Source organism: Cebus imitator, unplaced genomic scaffold, assembly GCF_001604975.1.
Source record: "Cebus imitator isolate Cc_AM_T3 unplaced genomic scaffold, Cebus_imitator-1.0 Scaffold22, whole genome shotgun sequence".
Lineage (NCBI taxonomy): Eukaryota > Metazoa > Chordata > Mammalia > Primates > Cebidae > Cebus > Cebus imitator.
This window is the reverse complement of record NW_016107337.1, coordinates 11,417,462-11,434,512: the sequence shown is the minus strand read 5'-3', so window position 1 is coordinate 11,434,512 and position 17,051 is coordinate 11,417,462. Positions and strand designations below refer to the sequence as shown.

Here is a 17,051-nt window from a genome sequence, read left to right as displayed (position 1 = left end):
AAAAAAAAAAAAAAAAAAAAAAGAATAAAGTAAGTGTGATTTAGCATGTGGAGCTCCATATACTGACTGCGTCTCCAGCCTCATTCCTTGCAGGGCCTTCCTCCTTGTCTATGCTCTAGTCTATGAATCATCCACAGCTCCTCTAGGGGCCATGCTGTTTCGTTACTCTCTTTGCTCTTTTTAAACTAGAATAAATACCCTTTCCTTTTTGTACTAGGATGTGTTCAGATGTAAGTAACACAAACCTCAACTCAAATGGACTAAACTAATGTTATGATTTGAACGTGTCTGCCAAATTTCATGTGTTAGAAACTTAATCTCAAAATTCATAGGTTGATTGAAAGTGAGGCCTTTTGGGAGGGGTGTAGAATTAGATAAGGCTGTCAGGGTAGGACTCCCATAATGAGACTGGCGGCTTTATAAGAGGAAGGGAGATCTGGCTTGACATGCATGCACTTTCCCTCTTGTCACGTGATGCCTTCTGTCATTTTATGATGCATCAAGAAGGCTCTCACCAGATGCTGGTGCTATGCTTTTGGACTTCTCAGTCTCCAGAATTGTGAGCTAAATAAACTTCTTATTTATTTATTTAGACAAGGTCTTGTTCTGTCACCCAGGCTAGAGTGCAGTGCTATGAACATGGCTCTCTGCAGCCTCAACATTCTGGGCTCAAGTGATTCTCCCGTCTCAGTCTCTTGAGTAGCTGGGACCACATGTATGTGCCACAGTGCCCAACTATTTACAAAATATTTTGTAGAACTGGGGTTTCACCACATTGCTCGGGTTGGTCTCAAACTCCTGGGCTCAAGCAGTCCTCCCACCTCAAGCCTTCCAAAGTACCGAGATTACAGGCATGAGCAACTGTGCTTGGCCAACTTCTTTTTAAAATAACTTACCCAGTCAGTGGTATTCTGTTTCAGCAGCAGAAAATGGAGTAAGGAGATTTATTGTCTTACGTAAGTGGTAGGGCTGGCTTCAGGGTTGGTCAGATTCAATGACTCAGTGATGTCACCAGGAACCGAGATTCCTCCTCTTTTTCTTTTCCTTTTTTCTTTCTTTTCTTTTCTTTTTTTTTTTTTTTAGTTGGAGTTTCACTCTGTCACCTAGGCTGAAGTGCAATGATGCGATCATGAGTCGCCACAGCCTCAACCTCCTGGGCTCAAGCAATCCTCCTACCTCAGCCTCCTGAATAGCTAGGACTGCAGGCGTGTGCCACCATGCCCAGTTAATTTTTAAAAGTTTTTTACTATGCTGCCCAGGCTGGTCTCTAAACTTGGGACTATTAAAAAATCATGCACCATTCTATTTATAAAAAAATTTAGACACAAGGCCTCATTCTGTTGCCTAGGCTGTAGTGCAGTGGCCTGATCATGGCCCACCGAAGCCTTGACCTCCCCAGGCTCAGGTGATCCTCCCACCTCGGCCTCCTGAGTAGTGGGCACTACAGGCCAGCACTACCATGACTAGCTAATTTTTTAATTTTTTGTAGAGACAGGGTTTTGCCATGTTGCCTAGGTTAGTCTCAAACTCTTGGGCTCAAGCAATCTGCTCACCTTAGCCTCCCAAAGTGCTAGGATTACAAGTGTGAGCCACCACACCCAGCCATTATGCATCATTCTTAAGGGAACAGATACTACAGCTGACTGAAGTTCTGTGTCCTGTTTCTACATAGATGGAAAAGCCTGTATGCTAATTATTTATTTGTTTATTTACTTTTGAGACAGGGTCTCCCTCTCTCACCCTACATTAGAAGCTCACCAGTGATAGTTAAAAATTGCATGACCTTGGGCAAGTTATTTAAGCATTTTCCTTAGTCCCTATCTGTAAGATGGTTATGATATTCAAAGTGCCAGTCATAAGGTTTTTGTGAGGTTTAAATCAGTTGCCGTATGTACAGTACCCAGGACTACGTGGCACAAACACAGGACACATTATGCATAGTAGACAGGACAGGATGTTCCCTCAAAGACACCCACATCCTAAGTCTAGAGTCTGTGAATACATGTTACACAGCAAAAGGGACTTTGCAATTATAATCAAGGTCATAGGCCTTAAGACAGGGAATATTACTCTAGATTGTCCAGGTGACACAGTCTAATCACATGATCGCTTAAGAGCAGAAGACTTTTGCTGCCAGCCAGACCTTTGATGCAGCAAAGGGAAGTCGGTTTCCAAGCATGAGAAGCATTTGCGTCAGCACTGCCAGCCCTGAGATGTAGGAAGCCACGTGCAAGAACTGGCCCCATTTGGCTCTCTGAGCAGCACGATGGTGGTTGGCAAGAATATGCTTTACAAAAGGCAGCAAAAAGGAAGCCAAGAAGAAAGCGGTTGATAACATTTTCTAAGAAGATTGGTACAATATGAAACACCAGCTATGTTCAACCTAAGAAATATTGGTAAAACTCTAGTCCCAGGGACACAAGGAACCAAAATTGCATCTCTTGGCTTCAAGGGCTGTGATATTGAGGTAAGCCTTGCTGAGTTGGAGAATGATGAAACTGCATTTAGAAAATTCAAACTAATTACTGAGAATGTTCTGGGCAAAAACCACCTGCCCATCTTTCAGGGCATGAATCTTATCCACAACAAAATGTGTTCCATGGTAGTTCATGAATGAAGCTCATGTTGATATTCAGGCTACTTGTGGTTATTTGCTTCATTTGTTCCGTGTTGACTCAGCAATCGGTTTGCATCATGCTTATGCTCAGCACCAACAGGTTTTTCAAATCCGGAGGAAGATGACGGAAATCATGACCCCAGAGGTGCAGACAGATGTCTTAAAAGGGGCAATCGATTAAGTGATTTTAGACAGCACCAGAAAGACATAGAAAGCCTTGCCTGTCTAGTTACCCTGTCCATGATGTCTTCATTAGAAAAGTAAACATGCACCGCGCGGTGGCTCACGCCTGTAACCTCAGCACTTTGGGAGGCTAAGGTGGGCAGATCATGAGGTCAAGTAACCGAGACCATCCTGGCTAACATGGTGAAACCCTGTCTCTACTAAAAATACAAAAAGTTAGCTGGGTGTGGTGGCACGTGCCTGTAGTCGCAGCTATTTGGGAGGCTGAGGCAGGAGAATCACTTTAACCCAGGAGGCGGATATTGCAGTGATCACATCACTGCACTCCAGCCTGGAGCAAGACTCCATCTCAAAAAAAAAGAAAAAAAAAGAAAAGTAAACATGCTAAAGAAAAGAAGCCCAAGTTTGAATTGAGAAAACTCAGGGAGCTTCATGGTAAAGGGAGTCCTGGAAGAGCTACTGGGGATGAGACAGGTGGGGAAGTTAAACAAGCAGAGAGATATGAGCCTCCAGTTCAAGAACCTGTTTAATATTCAGACTTTTAATGGTGACAAAAGCCTTACTTGTGTGTGAGGAGGAGAACTAGAGAGTCCCCTAGGAGCCAAAGGCAACACTGTCTGGCAGTCAGTGAGGAAACAGGGGCCTGAAGAAGCTTGGAAGTGGATTTTCCCTCCAAGACTTCCTGAGGAGAGTCCAGGCAGATGGACAACTTGATTTTGTATTTGTAAGAGTCTGAGTGTGGAACTAGTTGAGCTCACCGGATTTCTGACTCCACAGAATGATGAAGTAATAAGTCTGTGTTGTTTTAAGCTGCTAGTTTTGTGGTAACTTGCACAACTAAGTTATTATGTAAGCATCAGCATTATATAATAGCATCATCATCACTTCCATTTGCCCCAAGCACAGACTCCTAGCTAACAGAAATGGCAAGGATCAAAAGGAGAGAGTTTGTGGCTGGGCGTGGTGGCTCATGCCTGTAATCCCAGCACTTTGGGAGGCTGAGGTGGACAGATCACGAGCTCAGGAGATCAAGACCATCTTGGCTAACGCAGTGAAACCCCCTCTCTGCTAAAAATACAAAAAATTAGCCAGGCTTGGTGGCACACACCTGTATTCTCAGCTACTCAGGAGGCTGAGGCAGGAGAATTGCTTGAGCCGGGGAGACGGAGGTTGCAGTGAGTCGACATCGCGTCTCTGCTCTCCAGCCTGGGCGACAGAGTGAGCCTCCGTCTCAAAAAAAAAAAAAAAAAAAGGGAGAGCGTTTGTATGCAGAAAAGCTATCTTGGAAAACACATTATGTAGTTTTAGCTTCCTGAAGATTAAATCACACTCTCTATACAGACAGTGATTTCCCGTAGTACACCTTTCCCCTTACAACACTAAAGAATTGAATGTGCATATCTCCTCATCGGTGCCCGTTTTCTAAGGCTATGTTGGGAAGCTCTCCTACCTTGGCCTCAAAAGAAGCCTACAGGCTTTTAAAACTTTTGGGATTTTACTGTTGATTACTCAGGGGATTATAATACTTTAACACAAGTGGCAAACATATAGAGATTACAAAGTTTAGAAAATATCATAATGTTCTTATAAATGTTACCTTAACGTTTGTCTCAGAAGGTAATTGGAAGGCCATTTGAATTTGATTCTTTGCTCACTTCTAGAAAAAGAACATGCTCACTTCCTTATTCTAATGCAGCCCTCAGAGGCTCTTCAAACAGAGCAATGGCCATGTAGGTGACTCACATTTTCAGGGAACTCCAGAAATCATGATCGTTTGGGCATATCTTCACACTCCCACACTTAGGTTTCCCTCAACCTGCTAAGGCTTCTTTTAAGTTATTGATGCGGATCAGTTTTAATTTTAGTGGTCTGAACCCACTAAAATGGTGAATTGGTGGCCAGGCTCACACCCGCAATTTTACTCTAATAGCTTAATTTCCTTACCTTATGTTTTATTCTCTGTTAAAGTAATCCAGGGGATGAAGTGTTAGCATAAGTTATGCTTCAGTATAACTATGTGGAATGGGAGGCATAGAAAAGGGAGAAGCAAGAGCAGTGAACATCTGAGAAGCAGAAGGAGGCTCCAGCTAGAGGTAAAAGCATGCATTCACTGTCCCGGATCCTGCCTGCCATGATTACCTTCTTAGGCGGTCAGTACTTCGTGAGCCTAAGAGCAGCTAGTAGTCCTGTTTGAAGAGGATACTTCTCCAGGTTTAGGCTTGAACAAATATGCCTGGGAGACCCCTATGACTCTAGCACATTAGATAGATGTTCCAAGTAACACTACTAGGACAGCCTTTCTTTTGATTCCTTGTAAGAGTGAAAAAAAAAAAAAAAAAAAAAAAAAAAAAGGCAATTATAGCAAGGTTGTGGGAAACAAGATTAATAAACAAAAGTCCGCTACTTCCGTATACAATAGTAATAAATATTTAGATTTTGACACAGTGCCATCTACCTTAGCACGAAATAAATGCACAGGAAGAAAACTACAAAAAACTCTGATGAGAGAGATATCAAAGAAAATCTAAATTAAAGGCAAGATTTTAAAAGTGTATTTTTATTGTGAAGATAAGGTCAAAGACCTACCCCCTGCCAAAAAAAAAGTTTTGCAATGGAATGTGCAGTTGTCTCAATAAAACAGGCTACAGAAAATTCATTTTTTATGTGTCCAACTCAACAAATTTTGTTAATTACATTGATCTGAAGTGTAATGCAAAGGCAAAAATTAACTTTTACAAACTTGTTTCCAAATAAAATTTCAGTTCATAATTCACGGTAAGAAATATTATTGTTGATTTTCAGGATAGCTTTCTTCCTTTGAATACAGGAAAAGGTGTTCATTTAGGACTACATTTTATTTTATTTTTTTCTTTTGAGACGGAATTCCACTCTGTTGCCCAGGCTGGAGCACAGTGGCATGATCTCGGCTCACTGCAACCTCCATCTCCCAGGCTCAAGTGATTCTCCTACCTCAGCCTCCCAAGTAGCTGGGACTACAGGTGCATGCCACCACAGCTGGCTAATTTTTGTAATTTAGTAAAGATGAGATTTCACCATGCTGGCTAAGCTGGTCTTGAACTCCCGACCTCAGGTAATCCACCTGCCTAGGCCACCCAAAGCGCTGGGATTAGGGGCATGACCCACCATGCCCAGCAGGACATTTTACATATCGTCTTAATTTATTCAACAATCAGCATGTAAATCCACATAAGAATTATTTGAGGCCAGGTATGGTGGCTCACGCCTGTAATCTCACCACTTTGGGTGGCCGAGGTGGGCAGATCACAAGATCAGTAGCTCTAGGAGTTTGAGAACACCCTGGCCAACATGGTGAAACAACATCCCTACTAAAAATACAAAAATTAGCTGGGCATGGTATGTGCCTGTAATCCCAGTTACTTGGGAGGCTGAGGCAGGAGAACTGCTTGAGTCCAGGAGATGGAGGCTGCAGTGCACCAAGATTGCACCACTGCACTCCAGCCTGGGCAACAAAGCAAGACTCTGTATGGGGGGGAACAGCAGGTGAGAATTACTTCATATTTGTACTTAGCAGTAATTTTTTAACTGCAAGACCACTAGAGGTCACCAGTGTAAAACTTTCAACTTTGATTCAACTGGTAGTGAACTAAAGTTCAACTACTATTTTGCAATTTTTTTTTTTTTTTGAGGCNAAAAAGAAAAAAAACCCAAGAAACAAAAAACCTGTAATCCCAGCACTTCGGGAGGCTGAGGCAGGTGGATCACTTGAGCTCAGGAGTTTGAGACCAGCCTGGGCAACATGGCGAAACCTTGTCTCTACTAAAAATACAAAAATTAGTTGTGCATGGTGGTGTGCACCAGTGGTCCCAGCTTCTCAGGAGGCTGAGGTGAGAGGACAGCTTGAGCCCAGGAGGCAGAGGTTGCAGTGAGCCAGGATTGTGCCACTGTAGTCCGCCCTGGGGGAGAAAGCCAGACCTTGTTTCAGACAACACCACCACCACCACCAACAAAAACTTCCAACTTTTATTGTCAAAAGAAAAAGACACCATTAATAAAGGTAAAAGTGTCTGTCTGAGAGATGTTTTCAGTTACCATAACAAACAATTGATATCCAGAAAATGTTTCTTAAAATTTTATAAATCAATTAGCAAAGTTAAGAAAATCGAATAGGATAGGCAATAGGCCATTCTTAGCCTCTGGGTCTTGGCTTAAAATTCACTACCTATTGGAACCCTGACTTTCAGTCTGGGTAATTATATCACAACACTTTTCACTCTTAAATCATTTTTTCCTTATTGAACAGCTGGACAGTAAGCTTCTGGAGAGGAGGCAACAAATCTGAGGTTTTTTTTTCTCTCTACTTTTGAGTCTCAGTTTCTTGCACATAATAGGTGTTCAATAAATGTATGTCATATGACTGATGGAGTAAATGAATAAACCTGAGTCCCTCCTTGACCTCTGTGTACTGCACAGGCATAGCCCTGAATTTGCTGTGCAAATTTACGGGATGGATGTTGGAACTCACAACTAAATTCATTTCAGGTAGTAAATTGAGGTGTGGTCCGGTTATTCCTTGCCCTCAGGTTTTGTCCCCTGGCCAAGGAGATTGCATTTCCTCAGGAGAGGTAAACTGAATCTATTTATTTAGCATGTGGGGTGATTCCAGGTTTGGTCTTTCCAAACCTCTTTCTGGTAATCCAGTTTTCTAGTTGCCATGGCGGGTTCTGAGCTTTGCTATTTGCTACCAAAAATACCATTTCTACCCAACAATTATGAACTGTTGAGCATTTCTATATCTTTGTGTCCTGGAGAATGGAACCTCTGCTTGTGTTCAGAGACATCATGCTGTGCATTTTCTTCCCGCTGCTTATAGGACAAAGTCTGAATTCCTTAGCATGCCAAATCAAGCCCCTTAAGGATCTGGCCTGCTCACTTCTCTAGGCTCCTGTGCCACCTGATTGCTGTTATAATCTGAATGTTTGTGTCCCTTCCCAGTTTAAAATGTTGAAACCATAACCTCCAATGCGATGGTGAGGGAATGTAATTAACTTCTCTTCCTGGGCCCACAAGGGAGCGTGGTTTCAAAGGCAAGAACTTCCCAGCGACAGGCCTGACTTGCTTTCTTTCACATCTCCATCTGGGAGCTTAGAGGTCTTTGTTTCACTTTCATGCCCTTGGGAAGATAGACTGCCCAGAAATCAAATATCAGTCGCTCCAGCGGACGTTTAAAGGAACTCCTTTCATAGGACAGAAAACTTGAATAGGGCAGGACTAACTCCCAGGTTAAAAGTCTTCTTCTCTCTCATCTGTTTGGACTCCATCTCTGGATCCCCTCCCACGACAACAGTGTGGGAGCTCACTCACTCTATTTCTTTTTCTCTCTCTGCCTAAATAAATCACTTTCTGCAAAACTCTTTGGGGTCCGATATTTACTTGAACGAGCTCACCATGCTTGGTGGGGTCCTCTCCCCCATTCTTGGGGGAGTGAGGGACCAAGGGCCTGGAAGAGCACATCCTTTTGGGGAGCAACCTGAGCCCATCGCCTGCGATTTGTTCACAATGGTTTTAGGAGGTGGGGCCTTTGGGAGGTAATTAGGTATTGAAGGTGGAGTCCTCATATCAATGGGATTAATGCCATTATAAGAAGAGACATGTATAGATTGCTTCCTCTCTCTCTGCTCCCCAGCACACCAGGACAAAACAAGAAGAACTGTCTGCTTTGCAGAAAGAGGGTTGTCACCGACACCAGATGTGCACTTTGGTCTTTGACTTCCCAGCCTCTAGAAGTGAGAGAAATATGTTTCTTAAGAGAAATGAATGTTTAGGGGATAGAGGAGAGACATGACAAAGAAAAGCGTCTTTGCGGATTATCAAGGAATTCAGTATGGTGATAGGATAATGTGGGTGTGAGGGAAGCAGGTATGCATATGTATTTTGTGGGTGATGGGTGTGGAGGAAAGAAGTATAAAATAAGGCTGAAAAAATAGGTAGAGTCTAGGCTTTTAAAAACTTAAATTGAGGATTTGTGCTTTAACCTGTCAGCGTTGGCAAAACATTGACAGATTGCAGCAGGGAAGAAATAGGAGGAGATTTGTGTTTTTAAGGATTTCCCTGTCCTGCCCCAGAAAGGCTGAAGCAAAGTAAACAAGTTAAAAATTGATTATATATATGGCCGGGCGCGGTGGCTCACGCCTGTAATCCCAGCACTTTGGGAGGCCGAGGTGGGTGGATCACGAGGTCAAGAGATCAAGACCATCCTGGTCAACATGGTGAAACCCCGTCTCTACTAAAAATACAAAAAATTAGCTGGGCATGGTGGCGCGTGCCTGTAATCCCAGCTACTCAGGAGGCTGAGGCAGGAGAATTGCCTGAACCCAGGAGACGGAGGTTGTGGTGAGCCGAGATCGCGCCATTGCACTCCAGCCTGGGTAACAAGAGCGAAACTCCGTCCCCCCCCCCAAAAAAAAATTGATTATATATTTTGAAAAAAGAAAAAAAAAAGATTTCCCTGGAGGGAAGATGGACTCAAGGTAAGAGACTGGAGGCAGGTGGAACAGCAGCTAAAATCTAGTTAAGGGAGGATGAAGGTGTCAACCTAAATAACAAACAGAAGGAGATTCTCCAAAGATATCCAAATACTTATCCAAAGATTTATTCGGGAGTGCGCAGGGGATTTGTAAATGCAGAATGTGTGGGCTTTGGGGACCACAGATCTGTCCAAAGAGGTTCAGGCAGGGGGAAGATTTTGAAGGCAAAAGAGAGAAGGGCAGGTAATTTGTTTTGAAACAAAGAGAACAATGGTTACAGAGGCTCATCTCAGGAGTTTGCACTAGTTCATTAGTGGAGACAGTGTGTCAGGCAAGTGTTCTTGTGCATCCAGCTAGCCGTCCTTGTGCCTCATGTTGCAAGCTGCAGTTTGGAAAGTCCTTGGCAAAAATTTTGGTTACAGTCATGTGTGCATAAAGCCCTTGAGAGAGTCTTTGTAATAGTTATTATCATAGGTATGTGTGCATGACAGCCCTCCCTTCTTAACCTCCCGGTTTTATTTATTTATTTGCTGTATGTTTGTATGTATGTATGTATTTATTTATTTTTTGAGACAGAGTCTTCCTCTGTCATCCAGACTGGAGTGCAATGGTGCAATTACATCTCACTGTCGCCTCAACCTCCTGGGCTCAAGCGATCCTTCCATCACTGCCTCCCAAGTAGCTGGGACTGCAGGTGTGTACCGCCATGTGCTAATTTTTAATTTTTTGTAAAGATGGCGTCTCACTATGTTTCCCACACTGGTCTTGAGGCTTCAAGTGAGCCTCTTGCATTGGAAAGTGCTGGAATTACAGGCATGAGCCACTTGCCTTCTGTGTGTTTTTTTTGTTGCTAGAGTCTGACGCACTGACTCCATTTTGATTCTGACAACTTTCACAAAATCAGAAGTGGGACTAGAGAGGACCACCCAAATTTAATTGATGCGCAGTAGCAGAATTGTCAGAAGTTGACAGCCATTTGCATATGGCAATGATGAGGGAGATGGAGGTGTTGAGATGTATTTGGAGGTTAATGCTGAGTTTTGAACAAAAATATATGTCTTTGCAACCAACACCACAATAAAGATATAAAACATTTCCAGGCTGGGTGGAATGACTTATGCCTGTAATTCCAGCACTTTGGGAAGCTGAGGCAGGCAGATCACCTGAGGTCAGGAATTTGAGATCAGCCTGGTTAACATGGTAAAGCCCGTCTCTACTAAAAAGACAAAAATTAGCCAGGTGTGGTGGCAGGCACCTTTAATCCCAGCTACTCGGGAGGCTGAGGCAGGAGAATTGCTTGAACCCAGGAGGCAGAGGTTGCAGTGAACCGAGATTGTGCCATTGCACTCTAGCCTGGGTGACAAGAGCAAAACTCTGTCTCAAAAAAAAAAAAAAAAATGATATAAAACATTGTCACTATCCCTCAAAAGTTTTCTTGTTCTCTTTCCAGTGAGCATCTGCCAATCCTGGGTCCAAGAATCCAGCGGTCTGTTTTCTGTCTTTGTATTTAAATTTTCCTTTTATAGATTTTATGTAAATGGAGTCATATGGAATGCACTCGTTCACTCAGCATAATGCTTTGAGATTCATTCATATTGTATGTATTGGGAGTTTGTTTCTCTTTTGTTGTTGAGTATAATTATCTGTTATAAAGATACACTATCCATTTACTTTTTGACAGACATTTGGGTTGTCTTTGGTTTTAACGCTTACGAGTAAAGCTGCTATGAATACTCATTTGCATATCTTTGTATGAACAAATAATTTCTGAGTGAATACTTAGGAGTAGAGCTACTGGGTCATATGGGTAATATGTGTTTAATTCTAGTAAATTTTCAAAATGTTTTCCAAATTAGTCATACTTTACATTCTCACCAGCAATGTATAAACATACATTGCATGTGTGAATGTAGAGACATCTACATTCTCTCTAATACTTGATATTGTCAGGGTTTGGTTTCAGCCATTAGTAGGTATGCAGTGGATGCCATTGTGGTTTTAATTTGCAATGATGTTGAGAATTTTTTCATGTCCTTATTGGTCATTCATATGCAATATCTTATCTTACGAAGGATCTGTTCAAATCTTTTGCCTTTTAAAAATAGTTTTGTTTCTTATTACTGAGTTTTAATAAATCTTTTTTTTTTTTGAGACAGAGTCTCACTCTGTCGCCCAGGCAGGGGTGCAGCGGTACAATCTCAGCTCACTGCAACCTCTGCCTCCTAGGTTATGGCAATTCTTGTGCCTCAGCCTCCCAAGCAGCTGAGATTACAGGTATACACTACCATGCCTGGCTAATTTTTGTATTTTTAGTAGAGATGGGGTTTAACCATGTTGGCCAGGCTGGTCTTGAACTCCTGATCTCAAGTGATCTGCCTGCCTTGGCCTCCCAAAGCGCCAGGATTACAGGCGTGAGCCACTGTGCCTGGCCAGAGTTTTAATTATTTAGATATTATGGATACAAGTCCTTTATCAGATAAATATATTATGAATATTTTCTCCCTGTGATTTATCTTTTTTTTTTAAAATGTCCCATGAAAAGCATAAATTTTTAATTTTCCTGAAGTTAAATCTATTTTTTAAAAATAGCTTTTGTCTTTTGCCTTTCCCAAGGTCATGAAGATGTTCTCCAGTGTTTTCTTCTAGCAGTTTTATCCATTTAGGTTTGGGTCTGGGATTATTTTGAATTAAAGGTATGAGGTGAACATTTTGTGGCTAGCATAGGTCAGGGCTCTTATTGTCATTCCCATTTTAAAAATGAGAAAAATGAGACTGAGAGACTAAGCAACTTTCTTCGGGTCACACAGCTAGCAAGTATAGGGCAGGCATGGGAGTCAGGCAGCTGGACTCCAGAACATGGGCTTATAGCACCATACTATGATGCTACTCAGTTGCTCAGAAGTATTCCTCATAGGAGACGTGGCAGGAAGTACCTTATGCAGGATCCACTGTCTTAAAAGGATTTGTTTTTTTTAGAAGAAAATTTTTAAATTACGAAGAAACAGGGTTAGAAGAAACAGAAATTTTTTTTTAAAGTATCAGAAAATAATTCCAAGTAGTCCTTTTTTCAGTCTTTTATATTGCTATTTATATACAAGTGTATCAAAACCTTGGCATGATTTAATTTCAAGTCGCCAATTTTGTTTTTATAACATTGGAAAGTTATGGTTACATTGCCAAATCTGGGTCTGCTTAATTTGACTTAAGAGTTTAATATGACTTAACACTGAAAGCTGACACTATCCTGAAATATATAATTTCATGCATATGATGACATTCAACATTCAAGTGCCAGGGTTTTTGTACTGTCTTTTGGTCAAGATTCTTTAAACTTTCAAAGAATCACTTTTAGGCTTACAAAAATAAATATTTGTCAAAATGTTCAATAAGTATTATATAAAACTAACAGCAAAAAGTATCTAGAAACCCGTCATGTGCAATAGTTTTCTTCCCAACTATCATTCCCATGGTCCCAAATAAATTTTAGAATCTAGCCCTATCCCCTTCCTAGACAAGCTGCATTCAACAATCTCCAAGAAACAAAATAAGATTGGAAGTTTAAGGACATGTACACAAGACATATATATACATATATATATATATGCTCTGATCGTGCAATCTAAAAGAAGTATTTTGTAAAAAGTTATGGGCAAAATGTACAAGGGCCTAAACCTAGACTAATTGAAATAGCACTATAACAAATGACCTCAATACTGTCAAGTGCACCTACTTAATAATAGTTTTAGAACAAGGCACAATACACTTGAAAATATATTGCACTTCAGAAAATGTTTGCTATCTTCCTATACATTGTAAAAAGATGGAGCATTTTGATCACTGCATTCTGGACACAAAATTAGCCCAGAATGCAATGTGGCAAAGGCATTTTAATGGTGAACAATGCTCATCTTTGGCCAGATTTAGCATGAACGGACTATAAATACAATGGAAACCTATGCAACTAAAACTAACTAAATCTGCACTGTAGAGCAGAATTGAAACCTTGTACAGTTATATTCACATTTCCAACCCGTGTGATCTCAAAGATTTCAGTTTGTTACTCTTCTGGAGCCATTTTTTACAAAGCCTATAGTAAGCCAGTTTAACATCTCAATGCAGCTTAGGCAGAGTAATGTGAATTGGCATTTAAAATAAAGGCTGCTGCATTAATTCTTTCTGTTCATACCCTCTAGACCAAAAAACATTAACACTAGCATGTGTTATTAGATAAAAAATTATCCAGGGCCCTAATGAGTGCTGGTCATTGCTGTGATCAGCCATTCTACCATTTCAATTTCATTTATGGCAGGCATTTAAAAAGTCTAAGTAGATGAATTCTCCTAAAAACCTATTTTAAGCTATCAGACCTTTAAGCTTTCCCTGTAATAGTATGCCCACATTTGGCTAGCTCATTAACTAATTAATGATCTACCTAAACGTTGAAAGAGAAATTGCCGTATTTACTTGCATCGACTTTGAAAACAGTGCTTCGAATGTATGCTTGTATTCATACATCACCTCATCATGATTGAAATGGCTTGTTTAAAGACTATCAGTTTCTAAATACCTATCCAGGATAGAGTGAGCAAGTCAGAACTTCAACTTACTAATTCCACTAATATGCTTCAATACGTTTGCTGTTTGTTTTCCCTCAAAGTACAAGTATCAAAAGCCCTAATCCAGGTTACTGTATAAGTTTTTCCTTATATTTAACGATGAATTGATGATTCCTGTTAAGTTGTATCATACACGTGTGCCAAGGTTTGATATTAGCTCAAGTTCAGCAAATTAATTTTGTCAAAACAATTGACATCTTGAGTATTACTGAGCCAACAGGAATCAAAATAAAAAGTCTAAAGTTAAAGGCACAGCACATTAACAAACAAATGATCCTCAGTCACAAAATTATAAATGCAGTTTGGGATTGGGGTAGGCGGGAGGGGAGTTAATCAAAACTATAGCAATGAAGTCTTCAAACCACCTTCTGAATGGGGCTGCTGATTGTTCCTTTCATTTCTTCTTGTGAACTTGAGCTCCCTTAAAAAAATTTCAGTGGAAAATCACAGGTGGTAATGTACTGCGAGTTCTTGATACTACATGAGGTATAGTCTGGCTAAATTACATATGGTTTCCATATTAGCTTGTTTGGCAGGGTGACCTACTGCAAAGCAGGCTCAGTTACCCCACCAGTAAACCCCATGGGAGTTATAATTTCCTCCATCTCCATCACTGTTGTAAAAGCCTCCATAGCCACCTCCACCGAATCCTCTGCTGCTGCTGTGGCCACCTCTGCCACTGTGGCTGCTGCTTGTGGGGCTGCTGCTGAAGCTGGAACTGCTGTCACTGCTACTTTGTTGGTAGTCTCTGGCACCAAACACTTCACTAAATCTGAGACTCTTAGGACATACACAACTGCTACCCTCGTAGTGTTCATAAGCCATGTTTTCTAACCAAGATGGCACTTCCTGTTTAGCTTCAACAAGAAGAACCAACAAATTCTTATTAATATTTATGTTCCTCTAGTTAAAGAATAAGGTTGCCAGGCCAAGGTTCCCTACACGTCCTGTATGACCAATGTGATGTACATATTCTTCAGTATCACTTGGCAAGTCAAAATTGATAACATGTTTCACATTTGAAATGTCCAGTCCCCTTGCTGCTACTGCTGTAGCCACTAGAATTGAGCCTTTTCCTGAGTGGAACTGGTGAAGGGCCTCTTCCCTATCTCCATGGATACTTGCACATGCGTATCCTTCATGGCATAAAAAATCCTCCAGAGAATCTGCACCCTTTTTGGTCTCCACAAACACTAAGGTCAGTGAATCCTTGCCTGTTGCATTTAGGAGGTCAGGCAGAAATGACCATTTGTCTGATTATTCTGCCCAAACTACTTGTGCATGATGTTTTCAGAGGTAGAGCCAACTCTTCCTACAGCCAAGAAGATATATTCATTAAAGAAATCACGAGTCAGCGTCTGTATTTTCGAAAAGTAGCACTAAACATCATAGTGTGGTGGACACCCTTTGGAGGCATAGCATCTGTTCAACTATTCTGTGTATCTGAAGCTCAAACCCCATATCCAACATCCGATCAGCTTCATCTGACACCAAGTATTTGCAAAAGTCGAATCTAATCTTTCTTCTTTCATCATATCCATTAGACATCCTGGAGTGGCTACTAACAAGTGGCATCCACGTTCCAAGTCTAGAATCTGCTGACCAATATTGGCACCACCATAAACTACCCAAGGACAAACTCCAGATCGGTATGAAAATTTTCTGGCTTCCTCACAGATCTGTATTGCCAACTCTCTTGTTGGTGCTAATACCAAGAAGATTGAGTATTGCTTGCAGTGCCCATACCTTCCATTTTCCTTCATGGCGCTCAAAGCCTTGCCTGGATCATCTGAATAACTCTGACTCAAGATGGGCAAGAGAAGTGCTGCAGGTTTTCCAGACCTTGTTTGGGCACAAGCCATCAAATCTCTTTTTTCTTTAATAATAAGAATAGCATGCATTTGCACTGAAGTCAGGTGAGTATGAGTAAGCTCAATGTTTCCCATGAAAATTTCTCCCATCTCAACATGACTGAAACTTTCAGTATGTGGAGGACAGTTGCAGCTTGTTGCCTCTATTGGAATGTCATCATATTTCTCAAAATTAATCTCAGTGTTGCCTCCAGAGAAGAGTTCCTGTTCCAAGCGTTCACTTGGTGGGAGTGGTTTTGACCAATCATCTTCATCTGATTTGCCACACCAGCAACTGTTTCCACCACGTCCAAATTTTCCAAAGCCACTTCTGTCACCACGGCTGTCAAGGCCGTCATAATCACTCTGTCCATGATTATCAAACCTTCCCCTCGATCCACTTCCATGAACACTGAAGAAGCTAGACTTCACTACTGCTTGAATCACTACAAGATCCAAAACTGCTATATGCATCCTTATCTTTGCTAGATCTCCACCCTGAACTCTTTATCGTAGAAACCTTTAGTAGCCTCTTGATTCCTTAAATGAGGAGGAATATAGTGCCCTTTGCTGGCTGTACTTCCGCCACTCTGATTATCTGAAGAGTTCAGGTCTAGGCCTGCAAACTGTTGGTCCAGCCCGAGTGCATTTTCCATCTCCACATGACTCATCCCTGGAGAGTACCGAGAACTCCAAGTCTTCCGTTGCTGAGCGAGTGTTTACTCCACCGTCAAGGCCCTCTCACGGGAGCAGTAGCTCTGGAGCGGCGCGGCCACGGATCTAATACACCCGCTCGAACGCCTGCTACGTCATCACGTCAGCGCGTACAACGTGTGCCCTCCCTCTCACGCCGCAATCCCCGCCGCGGCAACTTCTGCCTCGCTCCTGCGCGCTCCCTTGGGCCTAACCTCTCGGGATTTCCTCCTCAGTCCAGTCACCCTTTGTCGTCCAACCTTGGAGCTCAGGGCGCTGAATGCTGTCCTAGTTCTATTGAGGTATATTTCTGCTCTCTGCTAAAACCCTAGTCTCGGCCTCGGAGTTCTTGAGATTTCGCGAGAACTTGCTTCTCCCGCTTTCTGCCACGTAGGAGGCCTGAAAATGCTAACCTAGGGCTCATTCGTATTTCCTGTTGTTTTTTATAACATTTTTCAATTTCCTTAATTTCTTCATTGACCTACTGGTCATTCAGGAGCATATTTTCCAATTTCCATGTGTTCGTATAGTCTCCCAAATTCCTTTTTAGGAGACTTAATTTTGTTATTAATTTTTAGTTTTATTC

The 17,051-nt window shown here is 41.7% G+C and overlaps 1 pseudogene across 1 annotated transcript; it reads right to left on the bottom strand.

Annotated features, from left to right (window-relative positions):
• Positions 1-14,068: 14,068 nt before the first annotated feature.
• LOC108299550 lies at positions 14,069-16,473 on the bottom strand (annotated as a pseudogene). Its single transcript, XR_005198977.1, has one exon. The product of XR_005198977.1 is annotated as an ATP-dependent RNA helicase DDX3X-like (transcript).
• Between the last annotated feature and the right edge of the window lie 578 nt (positions 16,474-17,051).